We start from the raw sequence: 19,142 nt of genomic DNA, 5'->3' as shown, positions 1-19,142 counted from the left end.
AAGCCAGCCATTCAGACTTCTATTATATCATTTCATTGATCCCAACATGTAATCAGTTGTACTGTATTAACCTTCCCTAGCATTATTTTGCAGCACAGTCCATACTTTTGTAAGACAGTGAAGAAGAAACCTGGAATGGGATACTCGTGATATAAACAAATGGACAGGACACAAAACATGTACTGAGAGATGAAGCCCATAAGTCTCGTGGATGGTTGTTTCTGCTGACATATGCTAAGACACCGGTGGTCTTCCTGAGTGAATCAAGTTTTGAGGAGAGATTTGAAAGAGCAATCTAAGGGCATATTTCTTCTAGAAATGTGGCCTTCAACTTAAGTCAGTCAATTCTCTTTGCTGTCTCCATGCTTAACTCATCTTCCAGGTAGATGAAGAGGAAAAAATGAACGCAGGGTAAGATCTGCTTGCTTATTTCCATTAGAGAAACACCTGATTTACAAACAAGAAAATGCCATCTCCCAAGAAATAATTTCGTGAACAGATAGAGCAATGATAGTGCTTCTTTTACCCTCCCAATGAAAAGCAAGATTTTCAGTGTTTCACTGATGCTAATTCCTTTTTAGCAGTGCAGGATCTTCCTTGGCCTCCAGGTGTACTCTTAATAGTACCTGTTCCGCGGCATGGTATCCAGGAGGAAAGAGTTCAGAGGTCAATTACAGTGGACCCGAAGTATTGAAATAAAGAAAAAGAACAGAACATGCACATGCACATATGTGTTGAGTATTTGGCAATTTTCGAGGGTGGGAGATACGCTGGCAAGAGGGAAAATACCAGGAGCATCAGGTCTTGGAGAACTTACTGTTTCATCTATAATTAGACACTTACTTAAGGATTAAATTAATCACATCTTTAGCACCACCTATATAATTATAGTAGCGTATATGGAAATAGCTATGTCACCTAGCCTTGGTTGTCTCTCAGACTCTTCATCACCCTCTCCTTCATTAAGACTGTTTTTGTGCCCCCAGCTGCATCTGCTTGTGTGCTCACAGCCTGTGCATGAAAGAACCCTGTGGAGTGTCCCATTTAAGGATTTCTTGTCGTGGTGCTGTGGTAGCAAGGGGAAGAAACACAGATGCAGAATAACCATGCTGGCTCTGACCACATGTGGCATCAGTTATACTTAGACGTAGGTTAGGCAAACACCCTCTGTGCGACTGCATACATTTACTTCTAAAGTTGCATTTAGGGATGATGCCACAGTGGGAGATATTTAGGAAAATTCTGGTGTAGAGAAGAACCAGCACAGGGAATTCCACAGGCCAGTGCAGCCTTCCCAGTCACTCAGAGAAGCATTTGCAAAAACACCCAGCCTAAAACTAATCTGTCCTGACTGCAATCAAGAAAGCTTGCCACTGACTGAGGGAAAACACGGTAGGCCGGTAATTAATACTTTTGAAAATGCTACTGTTAATTACCTGTCATACTTAATCCCTAACTTCTCTACTACTCCAGTAATTGTTCTGTGTACACATGTGAAGCTTCCTTCAGAGAAGAATGGACTGCAGCTATAATATGTGCTGGTTTCTGCGCTTCAATATAAATGAAATACATTGTTTTGTTAAACCGAAAAAGACAAGACAGGAACAAACTTTCCGTGACCTGTCAGAGCTGGCTAAGAGCAGCTCGGCAAAAGACTGCACACTTCATTTTGGGTTATATCCTGTGTTCTTTGTTGTCACTGCTAATAACTGCTTCCCAGCTATTAGCACTCATTTAATAGATCATCATCATCATCACACCCTGCAGAATTTATTGGTTAAATCAGTAGTGGAATGCGGTGGCCTTTGCATTCATACCAGGCACTCTGAAGTTCCGGTTGGATTACTGGTTTGCAGCACCACTAAATTAAAAGTAATGATATGGTTCCCAAACGCTATGTAATAAATAAATTGCAAAAGTTGCAATTATTTCCGCTTTCTGCCTGTCATTGTTTCTGCTCTGGAAACTTCTATAAGAGAGCTGACTGTTGCAGCATATGCTTTAACTCCTGGGAACGCTCCCTCCATGAGCTGTATGCTCGGTGTGCAGCTGTGAAGTAGTGGACCATCTGCTGCTTTTTCTCCAGGTTATGCTTCTAAAGCTTCCCTGCTACTTTTAATTAAATGAAGCAGCTAGCTGCCAGAAGACACCTGACTAAAGTAATTGGTCCTTTAATTGCAATTAAATTTTTATGGATAGTGCCAAAATGTAAATATAACAGCCCATAAAATGTGTTATTCAGACATACAGAAAAGAAATGGGGGATGAGTCCAGGACCTTCATCTGTTTTCTCATTTCCTCCTTGCCAGTAACTGCCAGTAAAGATTCTGTAGCTCAGCGGTTAGGGTTAGACAGCCCTAACTGTTGAATGGGACAGAGAGGAATATACGAGATGGAGAACTTGTAAACACACAGAAAAGGTGCAAATGCATTGATATTGAGACTGCTGTACTTGCTGCTCAGAGTCACGGTGCTTTACATTTAAGAAACTGAACAAAGAAGCCAAAGGTCTCAGGATAAAGTCATTAAAAACCATCATGATAGAAATACCTGAACTTGAAATCGCTCGGAAAACACTAACCCATGTGATAATCAATCCTCATCTTGGCTGTTTTTGAAGGTCTTTAGTTGACTTGCTGTACCCATTGAAAATACAGTTGGCAAAGAGTAGCTTTCCTTGAACGTACATCTGCCAAAGAAGAGAACAAAAAAAACGTAGAATTGGCAAGAGCAACCATTATTCTGAATGATGATGATAGGCTGAGAAACAAAGGTTGTTGGGTAGCCTGACTTACAACTTTGTTATGGCTTACAGCTTCATGACTTCGTTATGTAAAATATTTTATTTATTTTATTTTTATATATATAAATATTTACATAATATTAATATAGTTAAGAAATCAAAAAATAGAACTCCTGTTTTTTCTAGTCCCTCCAAGACTGTGAAACACCGCATACTGGAGCACATAGAACAACATTTATCATGTTGCTTCATGGGCTACCAAAACCCACTACCATCCGTCCCAGTAATATTTCAGTTTAGGTGTGGCATAATATGACATATTTGAAGATGAACACAGACAGATATGTTAGGCATAGGAAAAAACAGCTGTTTATTGGGGGGGGGGGGGGGTTGCATATGTTAACTAAATATTATTCTTTTTTTTTTTTTTTTTCTAATGGGTAGAAGTAGAATCTCGTACTTCTAAACTTTTGTAAGTAGCAGTGACCTTTCCTGTTTAAATACTGTATTTCATTGGAAATGGTCTTCCAGAGAAGAAGGGTGACCAAGGCCATTTAACAAGTGATTGTAAATCTATAGGAATTAACTAGGCCTGACATTCAAAGCCATATGGATTCAAAATACGGGCAAAATCTGAAACTTTAGCAATTTTCTCTCCCTGGAAAAGTAAACCAGGAGACTAAAGCTAATTCAGAACTGTTCAGAAAGATCCAGAAACATTTTCCAGCTCTATTTCCACTGTTTCAATCATGCTTTTGATTCTGAAGTATATTTCACGGCGTCTCAATCATTTGCATGTTTCCCAAAACTGGCATTTGTAGATTATTATCTTATGACATCCTCAACAAAACAGATGAGTTAAAAGCCAAATTCTGTTTTGTGCTAGAACTTAGAATTCTTAAACAAGGTAGATGATGCATTTTGTACTGAGATCTCAAGAAATGAAAGGGGGAAGCCTTCTGGATTGTTACACTATTTCAGTTTGGTTTGGATTGGCTTGTTGAGTTGGGCCTTTTGGATTTAATGTCCCCAGACTCAAAATTACCACAGGAAGTTCAAGAAAAGATAAATACTTCTTCCACATGTTGCAAAGACAGTTCCACTAAGATACAACATATGGATAATCTCCAAATTAGGACTTAAAAAAAAGACTGTTGAAATAGTAGATATAAAAAGAATGAAGGCGAGAGCATCAGCCTTTTCTCGGTCAGTAAAGAAGCAGTAACGTAGCTGGGCCAGATTCTCACTGATGTGAAAGCCTGTGTCGTTCTGGCAATGCACAGGAGCCTTTGTGTAAGTGCAGATCGGCTTCATTGAATTTATAAGAATCATTTAAGCTGATGGACTATCTAAAGCTGCTGGTGTTGTGGGATGTCCCCAGTGTTACACAACTGGAAGCATCTGGCTTATTTCGTTCTCAGCATGCAGGACTCCAAGACTCTTTGAATACTTCAGGATAACACACATCCAAGTAACAATGGTTGTATTGGCTATGAGAAGATCCAGAGGACCACTGAACTGTTTTCATCGTATGCTCACACCAGTACGTACTCATCTGTAATATAGCCAGTAATGAACATGATGTAGAACACTGCCTTTACTTGTGGGAAATTGAGAGGGAAAAACCATTTTACATCATGCATTTTTCAGTTTTATAGGCAAAAGTTATTATGACAGCACTGTTGTACGCAGCTCTGAAACATTTTGCTTTCAGTCAAGTAGCTTGTCTCATTATTATGAAGAGGTCTGTTAACCTGAGTGAGAGGAGCACTCGCAACCGTGCAGATTTGGAAGTGATAAGCAGTATAATACAGTTACACTGTGACACAGGTCCTCATTTCTCTGCTCCCTTGCTTAAATCCAGTGTTGTGAGCAGCGTCAGCATCTCACCAAAGGGACTCCTGTAAGCTCCCTTGGGGTACAGTTTTGAGTGTACATCAGCAGGTGGAAATGACAGTAACATTTGGCCTCAGCTACTGATTCTCTGGCTATATGTACCCCTTCATGTCTGTGTGCTTTCCCCTTGAGGCAAACTCTTTCTTATTTGCCCAGACTTTCCTGACTCTCTCTTCATTTTCCTATTCTCATTTCAGTTTCTTCCTCATACTTTACATGTATGTATGTTTCTTTCCCTGCTTCTTACTTTTTTTGTAATCAGTACCTCCTCTTGCTTCCCACAACTGGTCTTACCTCCGCTTCCCTATTGCATTTCTCCTTACACAGACCATCCTGATCTGACATCCAGTCTCTCATACTTTTCCTCTGTATCTCTGTTATCATTCTCCCTCAGTTGTGCATGTTCTTTCCTTGCCTATGGTGGGAGCACAGAGAGCAAGAGAAGAAACCTGCAGCCACCTGCAGCCATATGCCAGGGATTTGTGCTCTGGTTTGGTCACCACTCCCTGGTCTGTTCTGGCCTTCAGGTTCCTGATACAGATAATCAGAACTAGCTGCTGCTTGCTGCTGCAAACCCTTAGATGTTGTGTTGTCCATTTAATTGCCTTTCATGGCCACATGAATGAGGAAGCAACGCACAACACTTTGGCTTTGTCTAACCACTGGCATTATCGTTCATTCTGCCAAAATGTGGTGTGGTGTGTACCGGTTCTGTTATTTCATTCAGAGCTCTGAATCTGTTTCAGTGTGGCTAGTGATGAAAACTGTAACAAGCAGATAGGGAAGGAACCTTTTGCCACTGCAGGGTTGCGCACAGAATGCCTTGCAAATAGCACCCCTGTTCTCTGATACGTATGTGTTCTATAATTGTACAAAATGAAGAGGCTGATAGAAGGGGTAGATAAATGTATTCCAAAGATGATCTGATGCATGAATACACAATACATTGCAACTTTGCTAAGTGAAAATAAATGAGAAGGCTGCCTCTGGCAATCACCATCGCTGTCAGAGGAATGTAGCCCTTTCCATTACAATTCACCTGGCTGATTCTGTGATGTTATGACATGGAGGAATTTCATTATTCCTTCCACCACAAGCAATCAATTTGTGCCTTCAAGCATAAAATTCAAGTATGCTTGAAGCTTTGCTTGCTTGCATAATACATAAATGTTACCAGTCAAAGTTTTCCAATGGTTTTCAAATTCCTGTCACTCTCATTATGGCCTTCTGTAGCATGTGACTTACACAGGCTGGCATTTTATGGCATGAGTAAGAATTTTATCTTCTACAAGGTATCTTTCTGGCTTGGTTCACTCCTAAAACACAAGGATTTTATAGAATAAGAAGGTTCATTAGCAAGTAGCTCTGAAGGTCAACTTTTCTCAGTGGACACAAACAGGTGTAGCAAAACTCTTTTACCCCTTACTGGGGCAAATTTAATCCAGAGTGTTTTAAAACCCAAGACTTTAGTGAAAGCCAAGAGATAAACTTGGATGGCAGCATTTCAGAGTAGGGGGAGGTTCCTTCTCCTCTCAGAGCTAAACATAGTTCTGGCAAATGGCCTCAGACTGAAATTCTTGAGGGAGTCATAATAAGCAAGCCAGGGCAAAGAGGAATGGTTTTTTTCCTCCTTGACTAATTCTTCCACATAAAAAGGCAAAAGGTCAAAGATGAACTTTAATACTAAAGAAATTTTGAACTTCAGAGCAATAATATGTCAGAACATTAAAAAAAGCCAAAATAAAAGATGTTTTATTATTGGCCATGGTAGGTTGGTTTTATAAGCATATATATCTCTGTCCTGATTCCTTTTAACCTTTGGGAGAAAGGGAAATTTTAGATATTAAACACAGACATTAAGCAATCCACAGTAGAGGTTTTGGGAGTTCAGCCCATACTTTTCCCCTTATGTGCCCTTCAACATCTTTCTAGCTGACGGAAGGAGTAAAATGTGGCTGTCTTAAAGTTACCACAAGTTCTCTTTCCCTGGCTTTTTTGACTGAGACGGTCATTCTCAAGGTTAATTTCCTTCTTCCTTCTGTCGAGGAATATTTCATGCAGATTAGCAAACTTCACACGTTCGTATTACAGAAACAACTCTGTTCATTCAGATTGCCCCTTAGAGAAGCAACTTGACAAATTCATGTATATACATGCATGTGCATTCAGATGTTCAAGTAAAAAAAGATTTGCCCATGCTAAAGTTCATTTAGATTTAATCACCAGCATTGAAATACATTCAATGAAAGCTTTGTTATCTGTTTGGGTTTTGTAGTACCACCCTTCTTGGGCTGGTAATGTACAAACAAGATAGTTGAGCTGTCCTTTTCATGTTACAGATTATCTGGGCTGATGATGACATATAACTTTTAATCGTTGTGGGGTGTGCAAATAGGAATCAACCTGTGAAATACAAAATATAACCTGTAAGCTCAGCAGTGCTGAAGTGGCCAAATGCATATCAACCAGAAAGAATCTTCAGGAAAGCGAGGGGAATGACTAGAGGTCCAGAAAATATGAACTATCAAGAAAGGTTGCATAACATCTGTTTGTTTGATATACAGACATGAAAACTGACTATGGGAGTATAGTTATAGGAGACAGAAAGGACACAAAAATATAACCTGCTACAGAAAGGAAGAGAACAATCTCTTTTCCATGTCTATGATAAAAAGAGCAAGAAATAATGGGCTTTAACGACAGGAAGACAAAATTAAATAGAAAAAGATGTCAAGCAATATCAGTATAAAAGCATTCAGAAGTATTTTTGTAAGTATATTGTGGCTTCTCTGTCACTGAGTCTTTATGAACAGGTTAAACAGCAAGAGTGGAATTCACCTCACCTACGGCTGAATCCCATGGAGGAGAAAAATGCATTTCCAGCATGTGATTCATTTGACCCGCTTCCGTTCTACACTGGAAGGAGATTAACTACAGTACGGAAGTGCCCGTTTCCCTTTGGGGGCTGTGAAAGACTTTAGAAAACCAATTCAAGACTAAAGGTCTGTTTTGTAGGTGTGTACAGCTCTGTCAGGACCGTACCATCTCTTGTCTCCGTAATAGCACTGATATAGTTAATTTTGTACTGGTGAAAATGGCAAGGCTAGGTGGCCTCTTGAGGTTGTTTCTAGACCAGGGGTCCTCAAACTTTTTAACCAGGGGCCCGGCGCGCGGATGCAGTGGCAGGCAGTCACCTGCGGCTGCTTGGTTCCCCCCCCTCAACCCCCGGCGGGGGGGGGTGGGGGTGTCTGTAAATACCGGGGGCCGGATTGAGGACCCTGGGGGGCCGTAGTTTGAGGACCCCTGGTCTAGACTATGGAGGAAATAAAGAACCGTCATTGCAGAAGATCTGCCAAACTAGAGACCTAACTGAAAACAGAAGTTCAGTAGGATGACAGTAACAAAACTTTGTTACTGTTTGACAGCTGCTTGGCTGAACAATTTGGAATGAGATAATGAATAATCTAATGGTTAATAAGCAAACATGTACGTTATCAGCACACAATGAGCAAACTGGTGTTCTTATTTAGTCAAAGAAGTTTAAGAGTAGAAGAAGCATAGAGACTGATTATCCTGTAAGTCCCTGACAATGGCCTTTCCAGAATAGGTTTTGTGAAACAGAAGACTGTACAAACAGTTGCTGGGTGTGTTGTTGGGTTCTGTGTACAAATAGGGGATCGCACATCCTGGGCTTATGTCATAAGCGTTATTTTTACTGGAGAAGAATTACTAAAAAACATTGTAATCTTGATTATCTGCGGCAGAAAATGGCAGAAACAATTTTGAATTATATTCCGAGAAGACTGCCATCAGCTCTTGAATCCAGAGAAGTCCAGACTCACTGAATGGCCTCAATTGCATGAAATCCTTCCATGCTATTGATGAGCTGCACAATCAGCTCAAAGCATTCAGCCTGTATTGCAGTGAGTGCACTGAAGAAGCTGGCAAGGCTGCAAGGCAAATGCAATTATAGAACCTAGCATTCCATTAAAAAGTTTTGGAGATCATCTGGAATGAAATGGACTGTCGTGATTTTCCCTCACCTTTTCCAGGACAGTACTCTATTTTTCAAGGGAGAAGAATCATGAAAACCTCATCTGTCAAGTTTCTTATACTGATAGTTTAGCTTGGCTTGTACAACCAGTTATAAATGTGTACTGCCCCTTATGGCTAGGCTGTCTCAATATTTTCAGCCTGTAGGAACGGCAATAAGAAAGTCACTAGTGGATTTAATTAACTGTGTTATGTTTCCCATCTCAAACCTCCATGCCAGAACACTGGTTGGGGATGGGAAGGTTTGGGTTAGGTTAAAGTCAGGCTGTGGTTTCACCTGGCCTTTTCTGGAAGTCTTGTACATATTCCCATCTTGGGAGGAAAAAAACCATGGATTCTCCTGCTCTTCGTCCTAGGCCTTGCATCTATGCTTGGATGGCTGATTTCTCCACAGATGTCTTACAGGTGTGTATGAATTTCACCACTAATGGCAAACGCAGCAGGTGTTGATGAGGGTAAGCTTTCTCCCCTTCCTGCTTTGTTTCCCTTTTTATTTTTCCTCTTCTATCTTCCTTACGCATTTGGGAAACTTCTTGTTTCACACTTAGCAGGTTACCACCAGTGGCACAAACTGGGTACACTGCTGCTTGCTGGAGAGGCCTGTTACCTTTGTGGTTTGGGATAAACAGAGGATCTGGACTAATGGATTGAAGTCTAAAGCTGCTGCTTTCCATCTGTTACTGCATAGCCGCACCGCAAGTGAGAGCTAAGTAAACATAAGGAACTTTCACAGCTCATGTTGCAGTCTTCGGGGCAGGAACACATTTCCAGACCCATGGATCTGGTTTTGACCTTAAGTTGCCTTCTCCTCTCCATTGCATCACAGTGTCAGTCTGACATGCTCCAGAAACTGGGAAATGCAATCTTTAAGAATTATGCTGCTAGCCCTCAGTCAGTGACATCCAGAGATGATTATAAATCTAGAAATCTAATTATTCGATGCCACTTCCCCTCAGCTAGCTTTCACCGTATTTAACCACCATTCCGTGTAGTACAGCACTGATGGATTAAAGCAATTACATCGGCTTAAGTTCATTCTTAACCTGCAACAGCAGTGTGTGTTTGCCTATGTATGCAAGCACACCATGCTTTGTTATTGTTAGCTTTATGTTTGTTGTCCCAGTAATTTCTTCACATATCATGTATGATTTTAAGTTTGTAAATTACACAGAAAAGGTATCTACTTTAGAAAAAAGAGGAATGGAAATACTATGGGAAAGAAAACAGCAGGAATGTTTGGTGTTTAGTTGTTGGGTTTTTTTAACTCAGCACAAACAATGCTTTTGAAAAGCCACTTCTTGTAAATAAAATGAAAACTTTGGTTCCCTTCTGCCTCCTGCCCCTCAAGCACACAGCTCCCTAACATTTTGAAGGCACAAAAATTAAGTCCTGGCTGAAGATCTTTCAATGGGGGGCAGGGGGAGAGTGGGATTGTCCATATGGCAGGAAGTGCATGCCACGATCAGAGAGAAGCAACTGCCCCTGGGAGCAACTGCATTATTGTAACGCTTCTGTAAAACCATTTCCTTGAGGCATCTAAAAGGCTATATAGAAAGCTGTCTAAAAGCAAATGTTTAATATCATACAACATTTCCTTCTTGCCTTTGAAGCCACAAATTCCCTCTCCTAAACTCACTTATATTTATTTAGCTGAACAATAGTTATTTTAGTAGGAAATTAAGGATGGACTCTGTCCTTCTAAGTGTACTAAGGGTAGCCTTTTGAGTCATTAGGCACAGAGGACAATTGCGTTTTATTTTGAAGTTTTTTTCCTGATCATCTGAGGAAATTCCCAAGGAACAGAGGAAATTAGTTATCTGCCTCAAGAAGAAAGCAAGTAAAATTAAGTAAATTTTTAATCCTACTTTTACACAGTTTGAGAGAGACCTTCCCTTCCTGGGAACATTAAATGTGCATTATTGACCCTTTACAAATGAAAATATATACAGCATTGTTTGATATATGTCACTGAGCATGATTTCAGAGGCAAAGAACATTCTTCTCATGACCTCTGTGCGTTTTCCCCCCTAATCCTTTTATTAAAGTTTTACCCCAATTAAAGCAATAACCTTGCACATACTGGTGTAAAAGCAGCTGTGCAAGATTATACCAAAGGCTCATCTAACCCATCCAGTGTCCTGTCCCTGTGAGTGGTTGGTAGCTGGGGGAGGAGTGGAAGAGCTTTTATAAGAAAATCCTGTTCTTTGTGACCTGTTATCAGCCATAAGCAGTTAACAATTCAGGGATTTCCTCAACCAAAAGCTGTGTCTGGGCCACCATGTTTGATAGCTGCCAGTGGAGCTAACCTTCAGGAATGTATCTAATTCCATTTTGAACACACTTATGCTTTTGGCTTCCACAACATCCTGTGGCAAAAAGTTCCACAATTTAATGATGTGCTGTGAGAAAAAGAACTTCCTTTAGTTTTAAATCCCATGCTTATCTCTTCATTGGTGTCTGATAATTTCTGTGTTTTAAGGAACAATGAATAATTATTTCTTATTCTTTTGCCACACCACTTTTGCTTTATAAAGCTTTCTCATACTCATCTTAGCCTCTTCTGTAAGCTGCCCTATTTGGTCCTTCCTTATACAAACAGCCATGCCATACTACACCCTTTTTTGAGATGTAGTGAAGGCAGTCATGTGCTGTATACCAGAATCTCAAGAATGTTTTATCTACCCTTTAATTAACATTCTGTTTACATTATGACTGTGGCAGAGCACTTATCAGATGTTTTCAGGAACATGTCAGTGAACGAGTCTTTGATCTCTTCAGTGTTAAGAACTATTGTGTCCATCTTTGCAGCTATATAAATAATTACCATGCTTTTCCTCCATGTAAATTACTCTGCAGTTACTGACAGTGAATTTCACACACCAACTGATCATTAGTTACTGAGCATTGCACAATCCTTTGGAGCTCTCTCTGATCAGCTTTGAGCATTCCAGACAATCAAGCATGACCTGGAATTTTGTCATCTCTGACACATGACTGATTTTTCAGAACTGCAAAAAAAAAAAAGGACAGTTCTATTCTACCCTAGATGTAGTGACTTCATTCTTAGTGATTATTACTTCTAAAGTGCACTCAGGCTAGTCCCAGTTCCTCAGCAGAGGTCATGCTGTTGTCCAACAGAAAAGCACCGTAGCCTATTTTAGGTTCCAGAATTTCTGAATATTATTCATTATTTTGCTTTTGAGCTGCTCTGGAAGTGACTGTGGTCCTTTCCAATTTGTGACTTCTGGTAGAGTTGCATTTGACAGCTTCTCACTTTTCTCCTGGTCTTTGCAAGTCACTGCTGTGCGAAGATAACATGAGAGCTGGAGCTGCTACCTCTGGCATGTTTCCTTAGTGCCCCCTGGTCCACAGAGAATGTTTGTATCCTGCAGTACAGCTCTGGTGAAGTCTTGCTCTTCAAAGCCAGTCCTGCGAAACAGTTCTGAATTGCTACTGCTTTTGGTAGATAGAGCTGTTCTGGCTGAGCATGGTAACATCTGAGTATGTCTGGGATCTGCTTGAGGATGGGGCGAATAGCTCCCTGTGAACAGCAAAGGTGGCTTCATCTGTATAGAATGCTCACTGTATCATTTGAAAGGCTTTAGGGGTTGTAACCAGGTGAAATACGGTTCTAGGATTCTATGACTTTTTGTTTGCTTGGACTGATTATTTACCATCTGAAAGTCATTAGGAGTACTGATAGCAAGGACTATTAACACATTCCTTCTTAAAACAAACTCCATTCTTCCTTAAGCAATGGTTAGTTTCTTGTTCAAGCAAAAGAACTATTCAGTTTTTACAAACAGTAATTAAGACCATGCTGACAGGCTAATTAGGTTTCAGGTTTTACTCCTCATGCATCTTTTATTTCCATCTGTATGTAGGTACTGACTGAAACTGAGCTTGTACTGGTGGCTTATCATTATAGCAGCGAATTACAGGTAAAGTAAAAAAAAAACAAAACCAAAACAAACCAAAATGCTGCACATACATACACCATAGAATGTCTTCAAATTATTTTCAAAACAGAAGTAGTTTATGAGCTGTTCTAAGAATGAATCAGTTCATCAGCCACAAAAATTTCTTGTTATGCTGATTTTTCTTTCAAAAATAAGTCATTTGCATATGGGAATGCAAAAAGGTAACATGGAGCAGAATCAAACTGCACCTCTGTAATTGGTTACCTGTGTTCCTCAGAACTGTTAACAATCATTTTTTTCAGCTGTGGGTCATTCATACTAAAGTGTGTCATCATCATCTTTTTTCTGCAACAGGCTCTCAGTTCATTTTGTATTTTACAGAGTATTTTCCGCTTTGTCTTCTTCACTTTGTAAACTACATGTAAGAGGTTTGGGAGAAGTTTGGTTTTTTCTGCATTGTGTTTTTCCTATTTATTTATATCACTTTGCCACCAGAGAGGAAAGAAATATTAATATTACCAGGAAAAAAGAAGCTGTGTAGTTAAGAATTTAATCTTCAGACATGTGTTCTGTGGTACTATACACAGCTGAGCAATGTCAGATAGTCTGCTGGTGTCACCCAGTGGACAGAGAAGTTGATCACAGACAGGCGTCATGTAGACAAGTTTTTCTTTCTGCAGGAATAGCTCGTTCCTAACTGACCTTGTAAGGTTCTAACTGACCTTTTAAGGTTCCTAACTGACCTTAAAGTTCTTAAAACCTTTTCCTAATTTGCAAAAAGTACTTCTAGAATGTTGGAAAACGGAAGTGTTTTCTTTTTTTAAAGACCAGAACATGCTGTTGTGTGATGTGCTTCAAGATTTTTTGCCACAGATGAAGCAGAAATGGGGTTAAGTGCATATAGATGGCTAGATCTAACCCACAGAGTCTAAAGGAAGAAATCATGTTCCCTTTCTAATGCTGTGGCTTCTTGCCCCTTGCGGGTAGAATGAGAATGACCTGATGCATTGTAAATCCTGAACTGCTAATAGACAAAGAGGAGTTGGGGCTGCTGGGACAAGTCAGTACTCCTGAAGAAGGAATATTAGCACTCCACTCTCCTGACGGCCCGAATACTCATGACATGTGACAATCCCAAAGTCACTCTTTGTAACCAGATCACAGTAATAGCATTAAAAGTTTTAAATAATTGACTGTAATAGTTTTAACATACCAAAAACATGCCAGGAGCTACCCTATGTCTTGTTTCCAATAAGGAACCCTTACAATCTGTAAATGCATCTGCAGGAGTGATACCATATTTGAGGAGACGAAAGGAATCCAGAGAACCCTGAAATAACAAGGGAAACACAATTCTATAATTAAGCAGTAAATTTTTCCTGAACAATTAAGCTAGTAACATTCCTTCTAAATAAGTCCTTATGAACTCAGCTGAATTACCTTTCTCTTTCAGACCAGGTAGCAGTGGTTCTTTAGACTCCAAGTTTGATGACAGAGGCTTCTAAATTTCTCAGGTTCTTTGTGAGTGTATTTCTCTCTTCTTAAAAGAAACATCTCCTCTGACTTATAAAACTAAACTTCATAGTTGCAAGAACAGAGGTGGTAGCTAGTCATTGTGCAACCTCCTTATGGATTCCATAATCCTCTGGAATCCTGGCTTCCAGAAGTCTTGTGCTCCTGCTGTTAGTGGACAGGGGCCAACTACAGGACTACACTATGAGACAAGGAGGCAAGACACAAGTCTTTTTCCCACCGATTTCCCAATAGGCTTTTGCGGCAGGCTTCCAGGAGGAAACAACAACATGAAAATTTAGATCTGGAAACACCCTTACTTTCTTCCTCTTCTCTTTATATAAATTTAGCTATTTAATTCAGATTTAGTCTTTGCTTCTTGGACTAAAAATCCTGCTGGTGCTGAAATGCATGGGAGTTTTCCCAAAGACTTCATGAAGGCCAGAATTTGACCCCTTCTATGCTAACTTTTTCAAATGCAAATCAGAAATTATAGTTGCTGTGTGACCAGCTTCTCAAGGAATGGACAAATAAGACAGAGTGAAAGAAGTAATTTTAATGCCTTAATTTGTACTGGACCTGCATCTACGCAGACTCAAATCCTCTTAACATTTTAATTTCAGTGCAGCTCCACAAATGTCTAGTGACAAGGGGAAGATTTTGAATACAGCAGTCGCTGGTGTTCACTGTTGTGCCCACTATGTCAAGATGATAAAAATGCCTGTTGAGTCTCTACTACCACTTCCACTGTTAGCTTTATTGAGAATTTTTCAGGTAATTATGAGAATAGACAATGTCAGGGGGACATTGAAACAAAAAAAAAAACATCCCTTGTTTTAAAGTATTTCTCATATTGCCTACTTTTGCTTTTTTGCCCTTCTGAACTTTGACTTACTCATATTTCCAGTCCTTCTAACTACACTTACACAAAGATACTCTGTGCTGCATGTTTCCTTAGTATTTGGCCATGGGAATGTAAGAACAGAGTCTTGTATTAAATCACTACTCAGTACGTTTATACTGTAAAGGAAAATGAGCTGGTTTGAAATGTTCTAGCAGCATGCTTCTGTGTAGAATTTTTAAAATTCATTTTTATTAGAAAGTGCTGATTCCTGGAAACCAAAATGTTTCAAAAAAAGATATTTTGTCACACTGCTACCAAATCACAGGTTTCTGCTCAAATGATGCAAAATACTGTTGTGGTTACTAATCCTCCGAGCTGGCTATGCCGCAGTAGCCACCCACCATCACCACCCCCAAGGTTTTCTGGCACTCTGCCACAGAGCTAGAAAGCCCCCCAGACTCAGTTCTAGGGATTTTCAATCAACATTTGAGGTCCCTGGTCTACATCAAGGGATTATTCAGGGTTACTCCCTCAGCTGTTCCAGAAAAAAAGAATGATGTGAGGAATTCCTTTAAGTTGGGAATAGTGATTTTCTCCATCTTCAAAGATACAGATTCAAGTAATATTTTGTTTTCAGAAACAGTTTTTTTTTAAATGGCCTTTTTTGGTAGGAAACCCTGCATTTCTAAACTTTTTTCCTACTTTGGAAGTATTTTTTTTTTTAATATTAAATTCCCTGTAGAATGCACATTTGAAGTTGTATCAGTTAGCCGTTTCTGGTGAGACAACTTTTCAGGTATTTTAGCAACCAGATAAACAGAAAATTATTCCAAAAAGACTCTTCAAAGTTTTCAACTTAGCTGATAGTGTTGGAAAAACTATCTACTGTCTGATGTAAACCCACCTGAGCACAAGGCATACTTCTGCTGATTCTCTCTTTTATACAGCTGCTCTATCTTGTCTTCATTAGGATCCTTGTTTGTGAAGATGAGACACAGACCACTATAATCTGCTCCTTAAAGGACAACTGATTGTTAATGAGGTGATCATACTCCAGATCTGACACATATGGAATCTGATGATTACTGCACCTGCATGTCTTTCCTTCCTCGCCAGTCATAATTCTTTGAAGCACAGCAGGACAGTCTGCGATGTGACCCACAGCTTGTCCCTGCCACAAGGAAGAGAAAATAGGGGAAAGTGTTAGCAACTTAGATTGTAAAATAAATCAAGTACAGATTGAAGAATAATTTAATATCAGCCCTATAAATGACAGGCCTAGGCCCAGTCATCCATCTAAGGCGTGCAGTTATCTACACGTTTCAGGTCTTTCTTAAGGTTTGATGCAACCATGAGTGCTGTGGAGACCCTAGCTTCTCCCAAAACACAGCCTCTGAAATCAAGCCAACAGGAGAAAGAGGGATGGGCTTTAGCCAGATGAGCTAGCCAGGCTAACTTTGGTAGCAGCTAAGGGCAGACTCCAAAGGCTACTCCCTAATTATTTGAAGGTCTCATAGGCACCTCTTATCTCAGACAGCTGATTGTAGTATACTCGTTTTATATTCATGTGTATGTACTATGTGTGTTGGTATTATTTATTTTTCATGAGTATGGTGAAGACTAGTTTGTTTGAGAAGTCCTTTGCCATTTGGGGGTGGGGGTGGTGGAATTCTGTAGGTTGTTTGGTCCTGTAAGGCAGGCAGCAGGAGTGCCAAGTTCCAGAGCCTTATCTTCACACCTCTAGTGAAGATGTCAACATTAAGAAACTGCCACGCCTCTCTAGGTGACAGTATCTTTTGAACGAAACTTCCTCATAGTGAGAGCAAATCCTACGAAAGTTTTGGACCAGGGAAAAAAAAAAAAAAAAGAAGACTCTAAATCCCACAGGCCTCCCCTGTGCCCTTCTGAAGCTAATGGAAAGATTGATGCTGTATTTAGGAATGCTGGATCAATCCCTAAATGGCTGTGCCAAGAGAAAACCATTAAAACAGAGAGAGCTATGAGGAGCACTGGCCTGAATTAGATGTTTGCTTGGGGTATATTGTGCTGGAAGGAGCAGAAGGAAAAAGGAAATAATTCTAAAATAAATGGATCAGGGAAAAGAGACCACTAGTGATCTCACAGGCAGCAGGAGAATGTGCAAAATTTTGGCTTTCAGCTTCAAATGTATGTAAAACAAGATTACAGTTTCAGTATACTAGGAGCAATAATAAAATGCTTGAGATTTATGGTATTTCTACTTTATTAGTTGAGCTACAAACTAGTTGTATGAAATTAAAAGTACTTTGCTCCTTTTATTTTGCTCATTTTTAGATATCATTGCGTTGGAAAAAGCACTGTTGCTATTCACCTGTAGGAAAGTTATCAATAAAAGCAAACGCCTCAAAGACGCAAGGGAACCTTGAGCCACCAAAAATACAGTGAGGAATCATGTCACCTTTTTTTCCTGTTCTGAGAAACTGCAGGCACAGCATGAATGACAGCTGTAGATTACTTAGGTGTGAAAAGTTACTACTGCTTTTGATCCACATGCAATGCATCCCATGCAATGGTGTAACAGCTTGGAAGCATAGGTGAACTCCTTAAACCATATCCAGAAACGAACTGCCCGTAAGCTATTACCATCAAATGTTTACATCATTGTCCAGCCTTAGCTTAGATATCCTTGCCATGAATTAATGACATACAGTACCTTCCTTCTGTTTACATTGAACTGAGTTGTATGCACCTTCTCTGATTTGGTATTTCTACTTAGTAAAACAGGATCCCCATATGAGAAAATAACAGCAAGTAAGTGAAAGTTTAATGGCAAAACAAAACACACAAGCATCTTGCATTAGCTTGTGTGGATAGGTGGATAGGTGAAGTCAGGTTTGAGAGAATTGCTAAGGATATTGTAAACCTCTTTGCTTTAATGGATTGAATAAAAAGACATTTGTCTGAGACTATCAGATAATTTGAAATCAAATACAGACCGTCTGGTACTTGAAAAGGCAAGGACTCAAGAAAGATATTGAAAACAACATTCCTTCCATTTCTCTGACTTCCCTTACACATTTTCAAGAAGTGAATCAAAGTAGTATGACTATGACTCTAAACAAACTCTTAGAAAATGAGTCTGAAGCTCAGATTTTCTATATATTATACTTGACAGGTGGTGGCACTTGGAAGAGCAAAGCATCATTCAAGCGCATGACACACAGGGCTTGCCTCTTCATAAATGCTGGTATAGATAGGCACTGCTCCCAGACAGAGTTTTTAGGTTCCTACTATCAAAATGTTGATGATAATAAGAAAAAATAATCTTTTTTGCCAAAATAGTATTTCAGGATCTAAGGTGGGCATTTTCCCAAACCTTTGCAATTGCTGCTTCATTGTTGTTGCTGCTTTTTGAGTATCATCCAAGTATATATGAAAGCTCTGAGGTACTGATAATAACATCTCATGGAAAAAGAATGCAAATTCTTACTGTGTGGCATAAGTAAGCAATCATAAAAGAACCAGTGACTTGGGGGAAAAGTAGTTCTTTCATCTCCTCCCCTTGTCCCCCTCATTTACCTGACAGGATAGAAGTATGGTTCCTGCTGCATGCTGTAAGGAGGAGTCAACTGCATTTGATTTAGAAGAGGGATTTCTGACTTGGAAGTTTGGCTGGGCTTGTTCCTCTTCCCTTGTGATCTCTGCATACCTGAAGTAACTGACAGAGCATCTGTAGACTGAATTATGGCCTTCCTTAAGGGTCACAGAGGAAGGTCAGACATTTTCTGAAGGTGTATGTGGTCCGTTCCTGAAATACACCACCAATGCTGAAATCAGTGACAAAGCAGGCCCAGTAACTGATGGTGGTTTTGTACTTATAAATGTAACTCATTTGCTCTGTGATCCAAACTGGAAAATTAATCGTGAAAGTTAATCACACAATTACAGAACAACAGAATTCTTGAGATTGGAAGGAACCTCTGGAGATCATCTGGTCCAAACCCCTGCTCAAGCAGGGCCATAGACAGCTGATTGCCCAAGACCATGTCCAGATGGCTTTTTAATATCTCCAGCAACCTCTCCACAGACTCAACAACCTCTCTGGGCAACCTGTGCCAGTCCTTGGTCACCCTCACAGTAAAAAAGCATTTCCTGACGTTCAGAGGGAACCTCTTGGGTTTGAGTTTTTTCCCAG

The 19,142-nt window shown here is 39.9% G+C and overlaps 1 long non-coding RNA gene across 1 annotated transcript; it reads right to left on the bottom strand.

Annotated features, from left to right (window-relative positions):
- Positions 1-924: 924 nt before the first annotated feature.
- LOC129784690 (uncharacterized) lies at positions 925-15,992 on the bottom strand. The gene is made up of 3 exons (XR_008747689.1): positions 15,873-15,992; positions 13,826-13,942; positions 925-2,689 (listed from the first exon to the last, which is right to left on the bottom strand). It is a non-coding gene; the product is annotated as an uncharacterized LOC129784690 (long non-coding RNA).
- Positions 15,993-19,142: the final 3,150 nt, after the last annotated feature.

The sequence above is a fragment of the Falco peregrinus genome, chromosome 6 (assembly GCF_023634155.1).
Source record: "Falco peregrinus isolate bFalPer1 chromosome 6, bFalPer1.pri, whole genome shotgun sequence".
In the NCBI taxonomy this organism is placed as follows: Eukaryota; Metazoa; Chordata; class Aves; order Falconiformes; family Falconidae; genus Falco; species Falco peregrinus.
This window is presented reverse-complemented; position numbering and strand designations above follow the sequence as displayed.